General features: G+C 34.1%; 1 protein-coding gene across 23 annotated transcripts in view; it reads right to left on the reverse strand.

Annotated features, from left to right (window-relative positions):
* The window catches only part of BAZ2B (bromodomain adjacent to zinc finger domain 2B), a 430,125-nt gene that overhangs the window by 231,108 nt on the left and 178,295 nt on the right, over window positions 1-20,722 (reverse strand). Inside the window, exon 1 of one of the 23 annotated variants that reach the window (XM_026454046.1) lies at window positions 199-577. The exons of the other annotated variants lie outside the window; for them this stretch is intronic. The gene's annotated coding sequence lies outside the window, so the exon portion shown is untranslated. Of the gene's footprint in view, window positions 1-198; window positions 578-20,722 lie in introns of those variants that run through there. 23 annotated transcript variants of the gene reach the window in all.

Consider the following 20,722-nt stretch of genomic DNA (forward strand, 5'->3'; position numbering starts at 1 on the left):
CCAAACAGAAATACTTTTTCATTTTAAAAAATCTTCCAAACTTAAACAGTAGTTTCTACTCTAATTGTAAACTTTAACTTCAGGATATATTTCTAAGAGATCTTTCTATGAAAAAGCAATATTAAAAAGTAAAGAAAACACCAAATACCCTTGCATTTACAGGAGAAAAAGACATAGAGTATAACATTAACAGCTTACTGTGGAGAGTGGGTTTAATCAGGAAGTAGCCATTATCCTTTCGATTCAGAGCAGTGACAGCACTCCAAAACAACAAGCCGTGATATTTTTCAGTTAAAAGGCATGAAAGAATACCTACTATTGTGTCCTAGCTTTGCTGACCCCAAAGGTCAGCATATGTCTTTTATCAAAAGCTATAATGAAAACATAATCCAAGTAAGCATTTACAATGCTCTATTTGTTGAAACACCTAAAATCTACCTAACACAACCTCTCTCTCTCTGTTACTCACAAAACATGGCTGTCTTATTCAGAGATTAGCAATTATTGTAATGAGATACTGTCGGAGAGGGTCAAATAGTACTTCCTGCAGTTTACACATCTTGATTTCCTGGTAAACAAACTGAAAGGCAGGTGGAGCACTTAGATCACCAGCAAACGTGAATGCTCACGTGATAAAACTAAGCCAGGTAAGGCTATGTCTCAAGTAATCGTTATTTTCTTAATTTTATTAATGTCAAACAGACAATAAAGAGGTCTGTCTTTCTTCCTTTTTAAAGAAGGGTTTATTCCTCACATAAACTCACATGATAGGAATGCTTGAAAACTGGCACTGTTTAAAAGCAGGTTTCAAAAATCACTTCTGGCAGATAAACTATAAAAACAAAGCAATGCTAACAAGATTAAAAAAAACAAATACGAATAACTGCTCAAAAACCTGCTAAATATAAAGAAAAGTCTTTACATTTCAGCTGCTACAACAAACTATGTAAAATAAATATCTGAGTTATAATAAAAGACCAAAATTAATTGTTTTGTGGTCAAAGCATAAGTTTATTTTTTTATTTGAACAACTTCTTGCAAAATAAGACTGCTTTATAATTTATGTGGCAGTCTTTGGAAAAAAATTCCTATGATCAGAAAGTTTACATAATTTGAAACTATACATCATTTTAAACTCATATATCAAAAAGAAAACAAAACGTAAAATATGTAACCTGTGAGCATTTTTTAAAAACATTGTTAGCTTGAAAACTAAGTTTCTTTGTCCATAGTTTTTTTTTTTTAAACCCCCAAATTGCTGTTTTTTCGTGCTCTAAAATTTCTAGTATAGTTTGATGAGGGCTGGTTTAAATTAGCCATGGGTATGAAACAAACAAAAAACCCAACTCCGTCAAAATGATAAACTAATTTACTACTTAAAAAAAAAAAATCTAGATAATTATGTAAATCCACAAAATTTGCATTTATCTTTAAAATTCTATATTTACTAAGGCCATGCATCAATATCCTATTATGAACACAGTAAGATTTAATTTTAATGCAAAAAGCTCTTAAGACTCCTTTACAACAATATAATCGTTAAGATATTAAAATTATACTACTTAAATTAGGTTTGTATTTATTCAGTTTGCAAAATAAAGTTCTAATGTACCGAAATAGAACAAAACAGAATGATAATAAATGACAACAAAAAACACACCCAGGAGAGAAGACTGTGCCAAGGGTATAGAATCTCAGAACAAGTCTCATTACATATACGTAATATGTCATTTCAAGGAGTGCGTATTCGGTATTGCACCACATTAAGTTGCTAACATCACTAATCACCTCCTTAAAATTTACTACAATGACACATGAAATAGCAAATTTTCAAAAAACTATGATTACGAAGTTAACATTTCCAGCTGAATTTCTTGGTCACATTAACATTAAATAATTTAAAAACCATAGTAGTCACATGGAATGCAAAACACAGTTCTTATTTCCTTTATAGAAAATTTAAGATGTAATTCCTACCACATAAGTAGCTTTGAGTATGTAATTCATACACCAAAACAAAACAAAATTTTAAATCAGAAAATTATTATTGCAATTGTTCCAATGATTTACAACTATCTTAGCTTCCTATAATGTGTCAAATTTAGAGCATGATGAAATGAAAACATAAAGCGGTACAGCAAATAAATATGATACTTGGTTTCATTGAAGGTAGTTTTTATCAAGAGCCATTAAGTTTTGATATTATGAGTTTACAATGCAGTTAAAAGGTAAGGGACAAAAACCAGTTGGAAAAAGACTTGCCCTCAGAGCTGACAAATGAGAGAAATATACCTTTTCCTTCTCTTGGGTATATTTCAGCCCTACTTGTCCTCTCAGGCATTCTTTAACTGGACCTAGTAGTGCTATATAGACAAAAAGCTTCAGAGTGAATTCCCCTATCCTCTGGAAAGTCCAAGAAACCACAGAGATAAGTCCTCCATATTAAGAACTATGTGCAAAATGAGGTGGGAAGGCAGAGGGAGAGACAAGAGGAGGAAGAAAGTTTCCTACTTTTTACTTGCTTGCCTTCTGCTATAATAAATAGGTGTTACATAATTATTTATATCCCATCTTATTCCAACATAATTTAAGATGACTTACAAAACTATGAGCAGAAGAACAGAATGCCATCTTTAAAACTAATATGAATAAAAGGGAAAATAAGAGGACATGAGAAAGATGAAAACACAAGGTAAAGCTGGAACAAAGAAACACCTATCATAAGGTCTTAAACAAGTCTATGATATGGGTGGCTCAGCTCCTTAGCAATCAAAGTAAAGTGAAAGACGAGATCAAATTACAAAATTCTCATTCTCTATAAGATGTAATTTACAAACAAGCTCCAAAGCCTTCTCTAGTACTTAGAATTGAGAGAAGTTTTAAAAATAATTTTCAAAAATGCAACAATGGAGCACACAACAGTTTTCTCAATAGAATCTTTACAGCGATTAATATAACAAATTTCACATAAAAGTTTCTTTTAACATTTCGTCAGTGCAAGTCAGAGTGATAACATAATGAAAGATTTCTAAAAATAAGCCATCTTGCTAGGAAGTCTGCAATTCTCATCTGGATCTTTAAACATACACTAACAATTCCCAGAATCTTACGTTAAATTCCATTTTCAAATTCCAAATTCATATTCTATTTTCTAAAGTCAGGTTCTTATGCTAGATGACAGCAGAAGATCACATAAAATGTGATAACCAGGGTTCCAGATCAGGCAAAAGATAAGGGACCTTTCTTTTTCATTTTTTTTTTCAGACAGAGTCTCGCTCTGTCGCCCAGGCTGGAGCGCAGTGGCACGATCTCGGCTCACTGCAAGCTCTGCCTCTCGGGTTCACGCCATTCTCCCGCCTCAGCATCCCGAGTAGCTGGGACTACAGGCGCCCGTCACCACACCCAGCTAATTCCTTTTTGTATTTTTGGTAGAGACAGGGCTTCACTGTGTTAGCCAGGATGGTCTTGATCTCCTGATCTCGTGATCCGCCCGCCTAGGCCTCCCAAAGTGCTGGGATTACAGGCGTGAGCCACCGCGCCCGGCCAAGGGACCTTTCTTTTTCAATGAAATGAGTTCTTCTTTTCATTGGTGATCTTCCTTCCATGATCCTGCTCATTACAACAGCTGGGAGTCCAATCTATGATGATTTGTAATCCTCCCCAGTTTGGTATTTCTAACTATAGTAGATAAATGTGACTCTGTCTTCACATTCAGTTTGCATCAATTTAGATTCGTATTTGCATACTTTTAGAATATTAACTTTTTGCTACTGGTGGAGGGGAAAGACAGCGAAATCGATACAAAGGAAATTTCCTATCTTTTATTTTATTATACAAGAAAAAAACAAGATCTACTAGTGATGTCAAACGACATGCTACCATGGTATAGTATCTGGACTGAACACTAATAAAATGTAACAATGATGCATTCTGGTTTTTGTGTCAGGTAAATAGGTTGTAGCAAATCATATCTTCCTTACTACTTAGGGTTGGTCTGCTCTCTGCCTCCCAAAGATTCTAAATTTATGTCCTCCTGCCTCCCAGATTATGCTTATGTTGTTCCGTATCTCTGCTCCTACCTCATTATCAGTTTAGGTCTCATCACTTCCAGGATGGCTCTCTCTCAGACTCCATTTGAAGGGCCCATAAAACCTTTCTCTACATAATTTAGCTATATATTACTATATAATTATTTGGGGAATCTCCTTACTAGATCTGCAAATTCCTTCTTTTAGATTACCCACCATGAATAACAAAATGCTCAATATGTAGAAAATACTCTAAATACAAATAAACTTAGTATAATGCATTAATAAACTGCTGTATATATTTATAACAGACCATGTTTATTCAGCGTAACTAGGATATTTATTATGATTGCATCAATTGAACCAGAAGGCAAATTTTTACCATAAAGGTGATTTCTGCATGGTATACAATCAACCCATACTTAATCAAACCTTGGGCTTTTCTACTTTCAAGTTTGTCAAAATAATTTCAATTGTGAGACAACTTTTGAGAACACTACCAAAAACCAAATCTATTTTGTAAGCTACTGTCAAACCTCAAAATGGCTAAGATTAAATGACAATTTTCATCCAATACAGTTTGATCCATATTTGTACTCATAAAATTTATGAAGCTTACTACTTTATTACCATTCAATGAATTCTTCCAATGTGTAGCCACTGAAATTTATTTCTGAACTTCCTATTTTATAAAAATCCAAATCTTAGTAATCTCAATATATAATTTTGCTATTGTAAAAGGAGTAGTCTTTAGATTTGGCATAATATATACACTCCCTTACCATACTTTCCTGCAGTAAGGAAAACCACTCCTAATATTTAAAAATATATTAGAAAACATATGCTTAAGTATCTCATATTATCAACTTAAATCAATCAAGATTATTCATTTAAAAAGTTATAGGATAATTATCATGGTTACATTATTAATCACCTTATAATTATTTACTTCAAAGAACAAAAGTAGGAAACATTTCCATAATATAAATTGAAATGGCTTTTGAACAAATTTAACAAAAGATTATTCAATTTTCTTTCTTTTCCTTAAAAACAAAATGGAAAGAGTAAGCCAAAGACAGATATAGATGTATATATTTTCATTTATTGCAACATAACAGATACACACAGAGCCTGTGAGAATACAATATTCATTTTGCTGCAGAAGAACAGACATTGCATAACAATGAGATTTGCTAATGAAATCAACCATCAACCTGAAATACATATGTATTAAACCAAGACCTCAGTGTCATTTTATTTTTGCATCGTTTGTTCTTTCTTTATTTTTTTCTCGACCTTTTCAGTATTTTTGTCCTTTAGATTTTAGAACTTACGGGTGAAGCAAAATCAACTCTATATTACAATGTATTGCTTTTTATTCATTATTTATTTTTAATGTAAATTCCAATTGTTCTGCTTCTATCAGCACTATTAGTGTACCTTTAGAAAAAAGAAACCAATGGATGCTACCAGAAGAAACAAAGGAGGTTTATTTCTATAGAGAACTGTTGGATCTCAGCTCCAAAAATTTTTTTATCAATATTTCACATAAATTCTATGTGGAAACTTTAATTGCAAGGTGAATGCTTACTTATTTAATAAGAAGAAAATAAATATATTTTAAAGTCAGTTTTGTAATAATGTAATTTCCTTGACAATTTCGACTACTGATAATTATTAAATGAAATAATATAGGGCTAATATAATCATTAAAATGAAAATTATTCTCAAGTTTTTTAAATAAAATAATACTTTTCCCTCAAAATGTCTTACTATCCTGGTCTGAAAATGTTGATTACCAATTAATATTTGTCAAAAATAAGTAATGCTGGGAATTTTCTATGATTTAGTTACAATTTTCAATAAAAGCACAAAACTATGAAAGTATTTAATGTGATATATCTTAAAGAAAAAATAAGTATTAATGTACCCCCAGAATAAATTTGTATCCTTTTGAGTATAGGCTATTTAAAGAGCTATCTATACCATTGGTTGTCCATTTACACAAATTAGGTTTTTCAATTCACCTGTGCTACAGATAAAATTAACAGGCTAATCTCTGGTATACAATTGCTACTAATTCATAATAATAACAGCTTTAACAGCAACAACAACAAGAAGCAGTACTTATACCAACTAAAACATCCAGAGTCAAACAGAAGATTAAGTTTCTTGTTAAATTTTTATACTACCTTAATGTGTAACCTAAAACAATATCCTGCAAAAATAACCAAAGGCAGTATCAACTACAATTCTGTCAGAAATAAGTAAACAGTTAGACATTCCTTATTAAATGTAAACTCTGAAAGTTGCCACTGACAGTCTAATTGTCAAGTCTATTTTTAAAACTTTGAAGAATGACTTGAAAAAACCACACAACCACAGAACAATCAATCAATCTACACACAACAGATTTTCCTTTAAAAATCCAGAAATTTCTATTAAAACGTCAAATTATACATTAAGACTGTAGAGAAACAGACACTGTAAACAAGTATCTGTGCGATACCAAAAGCCTACTTTTACTAGTACAAAAAAAAAAAAAAAAAAAAAAATCCTAAAACATGGTGATAGGGTTTGGAAAATCATCTAGCTCACTGCTACTCCAAGTACAGTCCACAGACCAGAAACATGGAAATTATTTGTTAAAAATGCAGAATCTTGGCCAGGTACGGTGGCTCACACCTGTGATCCCAACATTTTTGGGAGGTCAAGGCAGGAGGATCACTTGAGGCCAGGAGTTCAACACTAGCTCAGGCAATAGGAGACCCCATCTCTATAAAAAATAAAATAAAATAATTAGCCAGATGTGGTGATGTGTGCCTGTAGTCCCAGATACTCAGGAGGCTGAGCTGGGAGGACCACTTGAGGCCAGGAGTTCTAGGCCAGCCTGGGTAATAATGAGACCTAGTCTCTACAAAAAATATTAAAAATTAGCCAGGTATGTTGGCACATACTTGTAGTCTTAGCAACTCAGGACACTCAGGTGGAAAGATCACTTCAGCCCAGGAGTTCGCAGTTACAGTGAGCTATGACTGCACTGCTGCACTCCAGCCTGGGTGACAGAGCAAGACCCTGTCTCTAAAAAAAAGAAAAAGAAAAAACAAGGCTGGGTGCGGTAGCTCACGCTTGTAATCCCAGCACTTTGGGAGGCCGAGGCAGGCGGATCACAAGGTCAGGAGTTTGAGACCAGCCTGGCCAACATAGTGAAACCCCATCTCTACTAAAGGTACAAAAATTAGCTGGGTGTGGTGGCACGCCTGTAGTCTCAGCTACTCGGGAGGCTAAGGTGGGGGAACTGCTTGAACCCGGGAGGCAGAGGTTGCAGTGAGCTGAGACCATGTCATTGCACTCCAGCCTGGGTGACAGAGTGAGACTCTGTCTCAAAAAAAAAAAAAAAAAAAAAAAGAAAGAAACAGAAATGCAGAAACTCAGGCCCCAGACTAGACTTACTCAGAATATTCTGTACATTAAAGTTTAGGAAGTCCTGATCTAGAAAATGCTTCAGAGTACCTAACAATTTATACACCAATTTCAGTAATTTCTGATATGCTAACAACTCCTCAAAAATCCATATTAAAAGACAGAATACTCAGAGAGTAATTTATTTGTTGTACCCAAAGTCCACTGCCTATCTTTTGCTTATTCATCTAAGGTCTCATCCATATGGACTACTATGAGGAATAAGTGGGCAGAAATAATATGTTTCTATAAATTACTGGAAAAAATATAAAAAACAAGAATTTACACTCACTTAGCAAGATTTTAAATTGTTTCAGCAGAAGAGGCCTTTCTTCAAATAAAATCTGTGAAGAAGCCCAGTATGGGCTCACACTGAGATTACAGGCTCACACCTGTAATCCCAACACTCTTGACCAAGCTGGGAGGATGGATTGACGTCAGGAGGTTGTGACCAGCCTGGGCAATACAGCAAGACCCCAGCTCTACAAAAATTTTAAAAAATTAGCCAGGCGATAAAAAAATAAATAAAGTAAAATAAAATTAGCCAGGCGTGGTGGTGGTGCATGCCTGTGGTCCCAGCTACTCAGCAGGCTGAGGTGGGAGGATTGCATGAGCTGGGAAGTCAAGGCCGCAGTGAGCTGTGATCATGTCACTACACTCGAGCCTGGGCAATAGAGTGCAACCCCATCTCAAAAACAAAACAACAAACAAACAAACAAACCCAGAATAGTAGAAAATAAAGAGCTGCTTTTTGGGGTAGAGGAGGTGCCTAGCAGCTGCCAAGGTATTTCAATACAACCAATTCATATGGTTCTACAGAGGACAGTCTGACTTGACCAAAGGGGATTACTTAAGAGTCTAAAAACAAGTGGGAAAGTTGTTGTACTAATCACAAAGTTTACTATTTATCAAAGCAAGTCCTCAAGTTTATTCTGTAGTATTTTAAACTAAGAACACTGGATTAAAATTACATAAATTTTTTGTAAGTAAAATTAATATTTTCCTAAATAAATCCAATTGGCAAAGTTAGAAGTAACTAAGGTTATCTTCAATTAAATTATTTTAATCAGTAGAAGGCCTATCATTTACAAGGCATTATGTTAAATGCTAGCAATATAGATGAATGGACAAAGTACTCTATTTATTGTCTTAGAAGAATAAAATAAATACATGGTAGTCCCAGCTACTCAGGAGACTGAGGCAGGAGGAGTGCTTGAGCTCAGGAGTTCCAGACCAGCCAGACCAATACAGAGAGACCCTATCTCTAAAATAAAGATAAATACATGGAACATACTACCATTTATACCATAAGAGTGGTATAAATAAAGTACTCTGAGAGCAAAATTAACTGAGGATGGCAGAAAGAATCTTTATGAAAAAATGATACCTGAGGTAGGCTTTGCAAAGTAGTGTAGGAATTTGAATAACAAAGGTGAGAAGGTGGAGGAACTAGGAAAAGAGACATCCCAAGGGGAAGGAGAACATAAGCTAAGGATCAAAAGCTGAAAAGTACTGGATGTATTCTGAGACTAGCTTAAGGTGGCTTCCAAGCTCCCTAATAACAGGAATCATGAGTTGCTCCGTTTATGGCAGTAGCACCTATGACACCCAAGAGTTAACATACAGGTTGAACATCCCTAATTTGAAAAGTTCCAAGATCTGATACTTTCTGAGCATCAACATGATGCCACAAGTGAAAAATTCCATACCTGACCTTATGTGACGTGTTGTTGCATTATTTAAAATATAATACATAAGTGCCTTCAGATTATGTGTATAAGGTATAGATGAAACTAACAATTCAGTGGTTAGACCTGGGTATCTACCCTCCCCAAGATATCTCATTATATATATGAAAATATTCCAAAGTCTGAAAAAATCTGAAATCCCAAAAGCTTCCAGACCCAACCATTTCAGATAAGGAATACTCAACCTGTACCTGGGCAGCATAAAAGCTTCTTATGTATATACTGTTTGAATGACTCAATCTATCAGTAAAGTAATATAGTCTGGCTGGTACAAAGGACATACGTAAAAAATAGTGCGAGAGATATTTATTTGGCTGAAAACGTACTTTAAAACCTTATTGGAGATGACCTTAAATACCATACTAAGTGTTTAAATTTAATGCTGCAAACAATGGTAAACTACTTGCATTAGAAATATTGATCTAGCCGTTTTAAGGAGGATGAATTGAAGCAGGAAGAAATTTACAATAAGGATATTGCAGTATTTGGTCTCCTGAGATAATTTAGGCAAAAGTGACGTTTTGTACTAAGGTGTGGCAGAAGAGTGAGAAATGAGGGGATGGATAAATATAAAAGTTATTCATATATAGAAGTAGGGATAAATTTATTTTTCACTTCTTAGCTGGTTAGAGAAAGAAATTTAAAAATTGTATTGCAGAAGTAAAATTTATTGAACTTCAAAGCAGGCTCTATATGCAGAAAGTAGGAATACAAAAATTAAGCAAATGCTGAAAAAGTAGAGCAGAAATCTTTTATGCATTGGTCACATAAACTGGTACAATTATATAGAAAGAAATCAGGCAACATATAGTAAAGTAAAGCTGCATGTAGACTATAATACAGTAATTCTAGATATCTCACCCAGAAAAGTTCCCATACATGCACATAAAAAGTCATGTATATGAATGTAAACTGCAGTTCTAATTTGTAGAGTAAAACCTTGGAAATACTGGAAAATGAATAAATAAAAATATCATGGTATGTTTTTATAATGAAATACTATATGGTAGTTAAAATGAATGATGTAGAGCTACTTATATTAACATAGATATATATCTTTAATATGCTAACACAAACACTTGAGGGAAGTGAAGGTTTAAGGTTTTGTTTGCACTTCTGTTTATCACTTTACTTCATGCCAGGACAATCTTTTGGATAACAATGAACTAAACCAGTCATGAGGGAGAAAAATGAATGTCTTTTGGCAGATCAATGAAGCAAGCCTCTAGAGGAGGCAGGAGTGAATAAAAATAAAAAAGCATGAAGTTTTAGGTTTAGTAAGGAGGTGAAACACTTTATTTCTCAGATATGGGTAGGGAGGTAGAAGGAAAAAACCTAATAGTTTTTGTTTTTTTGCTTTTGAGACAGGGTCTCATTCTATCACCCATGCTGGAGTGTAGTGGAATCTCTGCTCACTAGCTTATATAGTAAGTATGTGTTTCTTTTGTTTTTGAAACTGCAAACTATTTTTCAGAGTGGTTGTACCATTTTACATTCCCACTGGTAATGTATGAGAGTCTGATTTCTTCATATCCTTGCCAGCAATTCATATTGTTGCTATTTTTAATTTTAATTTTTTTAGACAGGGTCTTGCTGTATTGCGCAGGCTGGTCTTAAATTCCTGGGTTCAAGCAAGAGTTCAACTGTTCTATAGGTGTGTGGTAATACGTCATTTTTTAATTTCTCTGATGGCTAGTGATGCTGAACATCTTTTCACGTGTTCAGCTGACATCCGTATATCCTTTTTGGCCAAATGAGTATCTTTTGCCCATTTTCTGATTGGACTGTTTGCCTTTTTACTATTGAGTTTTTAGTTTTTATGTATCCTAGATGAGTCCTTTGTCAGATAAGCGGTTTTCAAATATTTCCTCCTAGTATGTAGTTTGTCTTTTCATCATCTTAACAGGGCATTTTGCAAAGCAAATGTTTTTAATTTTGATAAAGTCCAAATTACAGATTTCTTTCTTCTATGAATCATGTTTTGCATCATATGGAGGAACTCTTCACTAAGTTTTGCCTTGTAGGTTTTCACCCATATTTTCCTCTAAAAGCTTTATAGTTCTACATTTAAATGTATGATCCAAACAGGTTCTGAACTACAGGAGAAGAGGAACTGAACAATCTTTTTCATCAGGACTTCAACTAGTTAGTCAAGATAATTTCAACATTTACTGGGTATCCACTTAAAGTATTAGGCACTTAGCACCATTACAGAGTATCAGTATCAGATATACGCAGCAGAAAAAACACAAGTATCTATTTTTATTTCATTATTTCCAGTGTTTTGGTAAGAGTTATACATGAGTGCACCTGACTTAGGAAGAGCTTGAGAGTGTTTCTGTCTACTTTTGCTATAACTTGGAAGCCTTCTCACGGGAAGGCTATGTCAGGAAGGGATAACAGCACTGAGTAAAGGCAAAAGGACTATATACCCACCTCTTGGTTTAAGGAAGTATAAATCATTTAACATTTGGAGACTAAGTATGGGACATTGAGGCATTACTTTTAGATGTAAGCAGGAGACAGGCTGTGGAAGATTTCATATACCCTGTAAATGAGATTAAATTTTATTCTGTAGTGGTTGGAAGATAATAAAGGAGTTTAAGTAGGTAAATAACCTAGTTTGATTTGTGATGTCAATTATGTCATCACTGAGAGGATGATTAACATGGACACAGCAAGATGAGGGGCAAGAGACACTAGTTAGGGGGTTACTGTGGCAGCCCAGGTGAGACATGATGCAAATCTACATTAAGATTTAAGCATCATGAACAGAGAAGAAAAGAACAGAGAAAAAAGAAATATTTCAGAGGAAAAAAAGAAATGTAGTCTTTGTTAAAAACAGGCTGAGAAAGGTGCTGGCTTAAGAACAGTAGAGAAGGCCGGGCGCAGTGGCTCATGACTATAATCCCAGCACTTTGGAAGGTCAAGGCGGTGGGATCACTCAAGGTCAAGAGTCTGAGACCAGCCTGGCCAACGTGGTGAAACCTTGTTTCTACCAAAAATACAAAAATTAGCCAGGTGTGGTGGTGAGTGCCTGTAATCCCAGCTACTTGGGAGGCTGAGGCAGAAGAATCACTTGAACCTGGGAGGCAGAGGTTGCAGTAAGCCGAGATCACGCCACTGCACTCCAGTCTGGGTGACAAGAGCAAAACTCCGCCTCAAAAAAAAAAAGAATAGTAAAGAAGTTATGAAACAGCAATCAATTGTAGAAAATCCTTTTATTAACCTCTAGTTAACCTGTAGGATTGTCTAATACAGCACTTACCAAAGCATGAAAAACACTAGTCCCATAAGATGTTCTTTGAAGGAAGGGTCAAATAAGTTGGAGGTTCACAAAACACATTAGCATATTTTAAAAGGCTCAGAAAACGTTTTTAAATAAAACAAAACCTTTTAACTTTAACATTAACTCTACATCTTCCAAACTTACTTGATCATGGAACCTTTTTTTATGAAATACTCCATACAACCAATGCTCCACCAAAACTACTTTGGGTACCACTGGTTTGGCAACAATGTGGGCTTTGGATAAGCTTAAAGAGCATTTTTTCAATCTTCTCTTTAAAAAAAAAAAAAGACAAATACTTAAATGTTGATTTATGTGAAATCTCTCTGGCTTCCTCTGTAACTCTCTCATTGCTCACGCAACTCTAGCCATCCTGATTTCCCTATTATTCTTGGAAAATGCTAAGCACAATCTCTCCCAGTATCGTGGCATTTATTGTTTTCTTTGGAACAATTCTCACTCAGGTATCTACATGACTCAATTCCCTCACTTCCTTAAGATCTCTGCAAAATTGTCATCTTATTGGAGAGGTCTTCAATGGCCAATCTGTAACAAATACTCATTCATACTCCTGGCTAATTCACACTCATGACTCTTAATTTGGTTTACCTTTCTCCTAAGTGTTAGCTGCCATCTAATATACTACATATAACTTACTTATCTCTTTCACCGATAGAATGAAAAGCTCCATGAGTGCAAAGTCGCTGTTTTGTTTATAAGCACATGCATGTAACTAGGCACTTAATAGTTGCTGAAAAATTTAGGGATCATCATATAACCTCTGATTGTATTTATTTTATATTAAAGTAGATAACAGGTAAAATACCTACATATCAACATATCATTGATAAAAACAGTATTTTCACTTATGCTTTTGTTGTTCATATTTTTCATGTCCACATTCGATATGAAAGATCTGACCAGTTTTATCCTTTAAAAAATTGAGGATTTTGGAAGCTTTCAACTCTAACTTTTCAAACTTTTCTCTAATCAAAAACAAATGTAAAATTGTTACATAATTATATCTTTAGAAAATGCACAGACATTTTAGTATAACTTCTTAAATTTCTCTTTAGCACTTCCTTAGATGCTGGCTTGCAAAGGACTACCTATAATACTGAAAGTAGCAACCTTCACCCTGTAAAACAGAGTCACTTTCTTTTGTGACGTACAGTGATTTCTTTCTATAACTTTTGTAATTGTCAAGTGCTTTCATAGGTTTTAGGTGTGTAATGCCTCTACTTTTAATTTTAACCATGACTTACTACTCTGCAATATAGATCAAGTGTTCAACTGAACATATTTCACATAATATTCTCATAGTGACATATATTCTCCTTAAAACTGAAAGAAATGCTCACTGATAAATGCAGAACTTTTTCAAAATATCTCAGTATATCTATAAATAATCTATAAAACCTTTAAATATTTTAATATAAAATGCAGTATTTCTAAAAGAAAGGACTTTTAAAAATACCCAAATAAGTCAACACAAGATATATACTTTAATAAGTTCTGCTTCATATAAAATGTTTGTTGAGGAGCAAGAACAGAGGTATGCATATATAACCTTATAATCCAGATATAAACTCTCCATTCAACAAAACTTTTCTATATAGCAATATTTAACAGCAAATTAAGGCCAGGTGCTAGTGGCTCCTAGCACTTTGGGAGGCCGAGGCGGGTGGATCACTTGAGGTCAAGAGTTTGAGACCAGCCTGGCCAACATGGCGAAACCCTGTCTCTACTAAAAATACAAAAATTACCCAGGCATGGTGGCACATGCCCGTAATCCCAGCTACTCAGGAGGCTAAGGCAGGAGGATCACTTGAACCCAGGAAGTGAAGGTTGCAGCGAGCCAAGAATGCGACACTACACTCTAGCCTGGGCAACAGAGTGAGACTCCGTCTCAAAAAAAAAAAAAAAAAAGTAAATTAAAATGAAAATTCTGAATTCTTTCCAGTAAAAATATCTGCAATTGAAAAATAAACAAAAGTCTCTCAAATTATTATTATCATTATGAATCTGTTATGAATAATTAGGTGTATTCTCTGGGTATTGTAAGTTTTATTTAAAGAGAGTTTTACCTATAACTAAAGATATGTTATAACAAGTCATAATTTAAGAGTCATGAACTAGCTAAGTTGTCTTAGTTAAGTCACAATCTCTGACCCTTACTTTCTTCATCTGGAAAATGAGTGGACTGGTCCAGGGTTTTTAGCACACCATTAGGGTTTAATATTCCGTGATTCTAAAAAAAATTTTTTTCAATCAATTTTTTTGATTGAAAAACATCTACGAGATGTTTTAACTTTTGCAAACCAACTGAGAAGTATTTCTGATACAAGAAATGCACATTCTCTTAAAAGCTCATTTCTTTAAAAAGTAGACAATAAAATATATTTATGTTTCTTTATAATGAAACACCTCAATTTGTACTGAAATGTGATGACTACTATTTATCTACTTTAGGTGAATAAAAGCTGAGAACAATTTATTAGACCATGGAAAAGACTCCTGAATACTAGAAGGTCACAGCCTATGTGCTGAGCTGCTGGCAAAACATCTATGTGCTCCAAAGCTGCCATTTTTCTTCCTTGACAAAGACTCCATCTGCCACCGAGCCATTTACAGCCACCAAGTCAGAATATCAATGATTTCCAACCATTCTGCAAGCCTGCTTTCACCTTGACATCACCTTTGTAATACATCTACAGCAGATGATACATATATCCCCAACTACAAGCATGAAGCCCATGCTTTATTCACCTGAGAGGTATTGAAGCTGCTCTCTAAAGGACCATTTTTATTCATGCTGACTTGCAAAAGAATTTTAAAGTGTATATATTCAATTATCTATACACTTATATACACTTTCCTATAATTTCTTTTGCTTTATGTATCTTAAATCAAATATATTCACAAAACTTTAAAACCTAAAATGACTGTATTAAGTAGTTTTCAATAATGGCTTAGAAACTAAGACAAGAGAAGTATATTACATTTGCATTTAACAATCCGCCACAAAATTATTTTTCATAAAATATTTTATTTCCTTAGAAATTGAAAACATCAAAACAATAAAGAAATATTGATAACATTTCTAGTTTTGTACTCTAATCACTGTTTTTAACATTTTAAACAAGTGAAACCCATTTACATAGCAATAAAATAAAACCAGATAATTTTTCAATTATATTTTGTAGAATGCTAACTACCAAGAACTATTAAAAACACTTCTTCCATCCTTCTAAAAAAAAGCAGTATAATCCTTGGCTATAATATCTGTACAAATGGAAATAAAGTCTTACACTTTTATCTGAAAGTAAATGTTCTCTACCAAATAAAGAAAAAATGAATTAAAGCCTATTATGTGCAAAATATTAAGGGCAGCACAAAAAAGTTTAAAACAAGACTCATGGCCTCAAACTGCAGAAGTAACAAATGTACTCTTGAACAAGCATCTAAAAAGACAATGCACTTTACAGTGATAGGAAATGTGTTACATAGGAAGGAATTTTGGAATTAGAGGTTAGGGACTTAAGTTTACTTGCATCTCTGCCCTGAACTCTCTAAGTACTTATGTTAATCATTTAACTCCAGGAAAACCACTTACTCACCTATAGTTAAGGGACTATTATAAGTGGTATCTAAGGTCTTTTTCTGCTCTAGCACTCTCTGATAAAAGGATTCTGTGTCAAGATGTCAAATGATCACACATGCTACCTGGCCCCAGATTTTACAAGTCACAGTCCTTTTAGGTAGACATGGCCAGTACAGAGAAGGAAATGAGATTTCAGTTGAGTCTCCAAGAATGTGCAACATTATAATATACATGAAGAGACAGAAAAAGTATCTCCCAGAAAAAGGAAATAGTATAAACAAAGGTGTGAAAAAAAAATCATGACTTCAGATGTGTTTATGTGGCACTGTTATCCACAAAAAAGTAAGAAGAGGAGACATGATACTGGAGAAAGAGAAACTAGAAAGTAAATTAATATGGCAATCTAAGTATGACCTGATAGGGTGGTGGTGGGAGTGAAAGGAAAACAAAGGATGCAAAAGATATTGAAGATAGATCACAGGCACTTTTAGGTTTTGATTATCTGAAGCCAGAAAAAAGAGCAATCTAAAGTGATATCGAGAGTTGATATCTTGTTGTGGGAAATGGTGATACTGTTAACAGTAATAGGCCTGATACATAATCCTTTTTCTAAAACAATACGGACAGAATAGAATACATTAAAGAGAAATGAAGAAACTCACTTAATTTTCAGAAAAAGAACACTGGACTAGGAAATTCGACACCAATACCAGAGTCTCACCATAAACTAGCTGTGCAATATAGATTAAATCACTCTGAGGTTTGGTTTTCCAAAATGAAAGTACTAAAGTTACGATCATTTTTATCATTATTTTCAGCTTTATGTATAATACATTATCTTAATTTCCCCACAAACTTTAAGTTGTAGAAGCAGGCAATCTTTCAACATCCCTTCTTAATCCTGACTGATTTAACATTTTTTACACATATGAAAGGCTAAAAAATACAAAGTACTTTATAAACAAAAAGGAAGAAATATTTTTCACCAAACAAGTATAACTAATAACACAACTGCCACAAAACTGAAGGCAGAAACAGAGATTTCAGAATTAACCTGGTATTTCTGATCCTGCTTTAGCTATTAGCTGGTCATTCATTAAATATCCTTTATGAGCAACTAAGAATAAGCCAAAAGATATATAGTTTTCATGTTTAAGCATATCATAACTTTATTGGTGATATAAAAACGTATGTGAAACAAAAACTGCCTTTTAATGTAGACTAAGCTACATACTAAGAAAATTACTTAACATTTCTAAGGAAAGCTAGAACTAAACTGTAATCTGAAAACTGTGGTTAACAGAATAAATATTAGAAGTTTTCCTTTAATGAGAGGCCATAATCGAATTAAAATGTTATAAATATTTCATACTGTTATTTTTTGCACAATGATTCCTCACAATTTCAAGTAAAAACCTTGTATCTATTCCTATGTCATGATTCCAAATACGGGGAGGACTTATAAAGTGTGTTTCTGAAGGGATGTATAAAGCAAATAGAGTAAAATAATTTTATTTACTAAACATCATTACAATTTGCCCACGGGGATATGTTCTGAGAAACATGTTGTTAGGTGATTTGTTGTATGAACATCACAGAGTGTAGTCACATGAACCTAGATGGTAAAGACTACTACACACCTAGGTTATACTGTATAGCCTGTTATGTCTACGCTACAAACCTGTATAGCATGATACTGTACTGAATACTGTAGGCAACTGTAACACAATGGTGTTTCTAATAGAAATAGGCCTGAAATGTGAATATGAAAAATATTTGTAGAGGTAAACATATCTAAAAAAGAAAAGAAACAGTAAAATTACGGTATTAGAATGTTATGGGACCACTGTCATATATGCAGTCTGTCCTTGACCAAAAACATCATTATACCTCTTGTGACAGTACATTGTATTCTGAAATAATTTATACTCCACACATAATTTCTTTATTTTATTTTATTTATTTTTTTGAGACAAGAGTCTTGCTCTCTCACCAGGCTGGGGGGCAGTGGCGTCCACCTCTCAGGATCAAGCAATTCTCCTGCCTCAGCCTCCTGAGTAGCTGGGACTACAGGCATGCACCACCGCACCCAACTAATTTTTGTATTTTTAGTAGAGAAGGGGTTTCGCCACGCTAGCCAGGTTGGTCTCGAACTCCTGACTTCAGGTGATCCACCCACCTAGGCCTCCCAAAGTGCTGGGATTACAGGTGTGAGCCACCACACCTGGTCTCCAAACATAATTTCTAAATTAATAAACAATTTTTATAGGAAAGTAAATTTAACAAACATAAAAAAGGGAAAAGTTAACTTCTAGAAACTTGTCTTATTTCTTCCATTAAAATCAGTATGCCGATAATAAATAATTAAAATCATATACCAGAGCTTATTACTCTTAATTTTTCAGTACTTACTATTAACATATACTCAACTAAAGATATAATTAAATTGGTAAGTGCTACACATGTTCCAGTGAGGTAAATTTTTGCTCTTTGGGAAAAATATTTCTACACTCACGGACTTTGATCTCCAAGATGACCTCTTGCTTATGAAAAATACACCTGGCTGGGCACCGTGGCTCATGCCTGTAATTCCAGCACCGTGGGAGGCTGAGGTGGGCAGATAACTTGAGGTCAGGAGTTTGAGATCAGCCTATCCAATATGGTGAAACCCCGTCTCCACTAAGAATGCAAAAATTAGCTGGGCATGGTGGCGTGTGCCTGTAATCCCAGCTATTGGGGAGTCTGAGGCAGAAGAATCCTTGAACCTGAGAGGCGGAGGTTGCAATGAGCCAAGATTGCGCCACTGCACTCCAGCCTGGGTGACAGAGCAGTGAGACTCTGTCTCAAAAAGAAAAGAAAAATACACCTTTATTTTATTTGAAGAATATTATGACTCAATAAACTTTCTCTATTTTGCTTTAAAAGCTCATTATCAGTATGTAAAAATGATCACAGTATAGTATTTAAAATAAGACAAACAAAATGAATTAGAAATGTTTTGATTGTTACCTATGAAAATACAACTTCAGATAATAATGAACCCAGCTCTCTTTAAAGACATTAATAATCTCTCTTCATTATTAACATTTTACTAAAATGAAAATCAATTATTTCTCCACTCTTCAAAGCAAAATCCATGTTAGAAAATGGTCTGCAGCTACCAGATCACTTCTGCAATTGTCTGTCTGAATCTTTAGCCAGTGCTAACCATATCTGTGTGGCAAAGATTTGTGATTTATTGCTGCTGCAGTGATTTGCTAATTGGTCCCCAAGTTCTCACATATTAATGCTTTATCTTTAAATGGCACACTAGAAAAGAATAATAGAAAGTAATTGATACACAGTATGTGTGAAATTATATATAGATTTGCTGAACACATGAACAACTGACTACAAATATACATTAAAAACCCATTTAGTCCAGTGAATATTTATTATAAACAAGTTTGAGGGGTTAAGTTCCAACACTGAACAGACATATGTGAATAAGGTAGTTTTGTCCACAAGAAGCTCACAATCAAATATTTATTTATTTATTTATTTATTTATTTATTTATTTTAAGGCTAGTCAAGTGAAGTAGTGGGAGTGGAGGAAGAAAAACAAAGAAATCTCTAACTGGTTGTGATCAATTCGGTGTAAAGACCAGGGCTCTCAGACCAGCCACAATCAAATACTTTAAACGGAAAATTTTCTAAGTGTTCATATTTTTAATGAAATAATAGCGTATTGAATTTGTATTTCTAACAATAAATAAAATAAGAATATTTCTCAGCAACCCAGAAAGAATAGGTTGAGAAATTTAAATGCACACCATGTGTGTTAGTGAGTGGCAATCAGATCAGAGTGTTCAATCCCTGTGTCACACTAAGATAGCTACCATGATGGTTTTGACTTTTTTGCATTTTAAAATTTGTTAAAAGAATAGAAGCATGAGGTGAACTAATAGGAAAATGAAAGCCAATGAAGGAAGAAGATCTTCACTAAATTGCATGTATCTGCTCAAAGATTTTACATGGCACACCAAGATGTCTTTATTTCAAAAACCAATGTTAAGAGAAAAAGTAACGACAATTCTTTTTATATAATAACCAAAGTGGATACAATTATCTGTTTTCTGAATTAGGACAAAACCAGTTTATTTGTTGACATTAAAGAACTTCAAACATCAGCAAATGAAAGCAATCTTTAATATTTTAAATGCGGTACAACAAAATTTAATCTATGCTTAATAAACAAAATAAAAATGGTACTTTAAAATGTTGATATCACGATAGTGAAGAGGCAAAAGCAACTCAAGAGTTCATCCACAGATGAAAGAATGAATAAAATATGGCATCCACACACACAGACACACACACACAGGAATATCATTCAGCCTTAAAATGAAAGGACATTCTAGCACATGCTACAACATGCATGAAACTTCAAGGACATGATACTAAGTGAAACAATCCAGTAACAAAAAGACAAATACTGTATGATCTCACATACACGAGGTACTTACAGTAGTCAAAATCATAGAGACAGAAAGTAAAATGGTGGGTGACCAAGGGCCAGGGGAAAGTGGGCATGAGGTATTATTGTTTATTG

Source organism: Piliocolobus tephrosceles, chromosome 11, assembly GCF_002776525.5.
Source record: "Piliocolobus tephrosceles isolate RC106 chromosome 11, ASM277652v3, whole genome shotgun sequence".
NCBI classification, from domain to species: Eukaryota; Metazoa; Chordata; class Mammalia; order Primates; family Cercopithecidae; genus Piliocolobus; species Piliocolobus tephrosceles.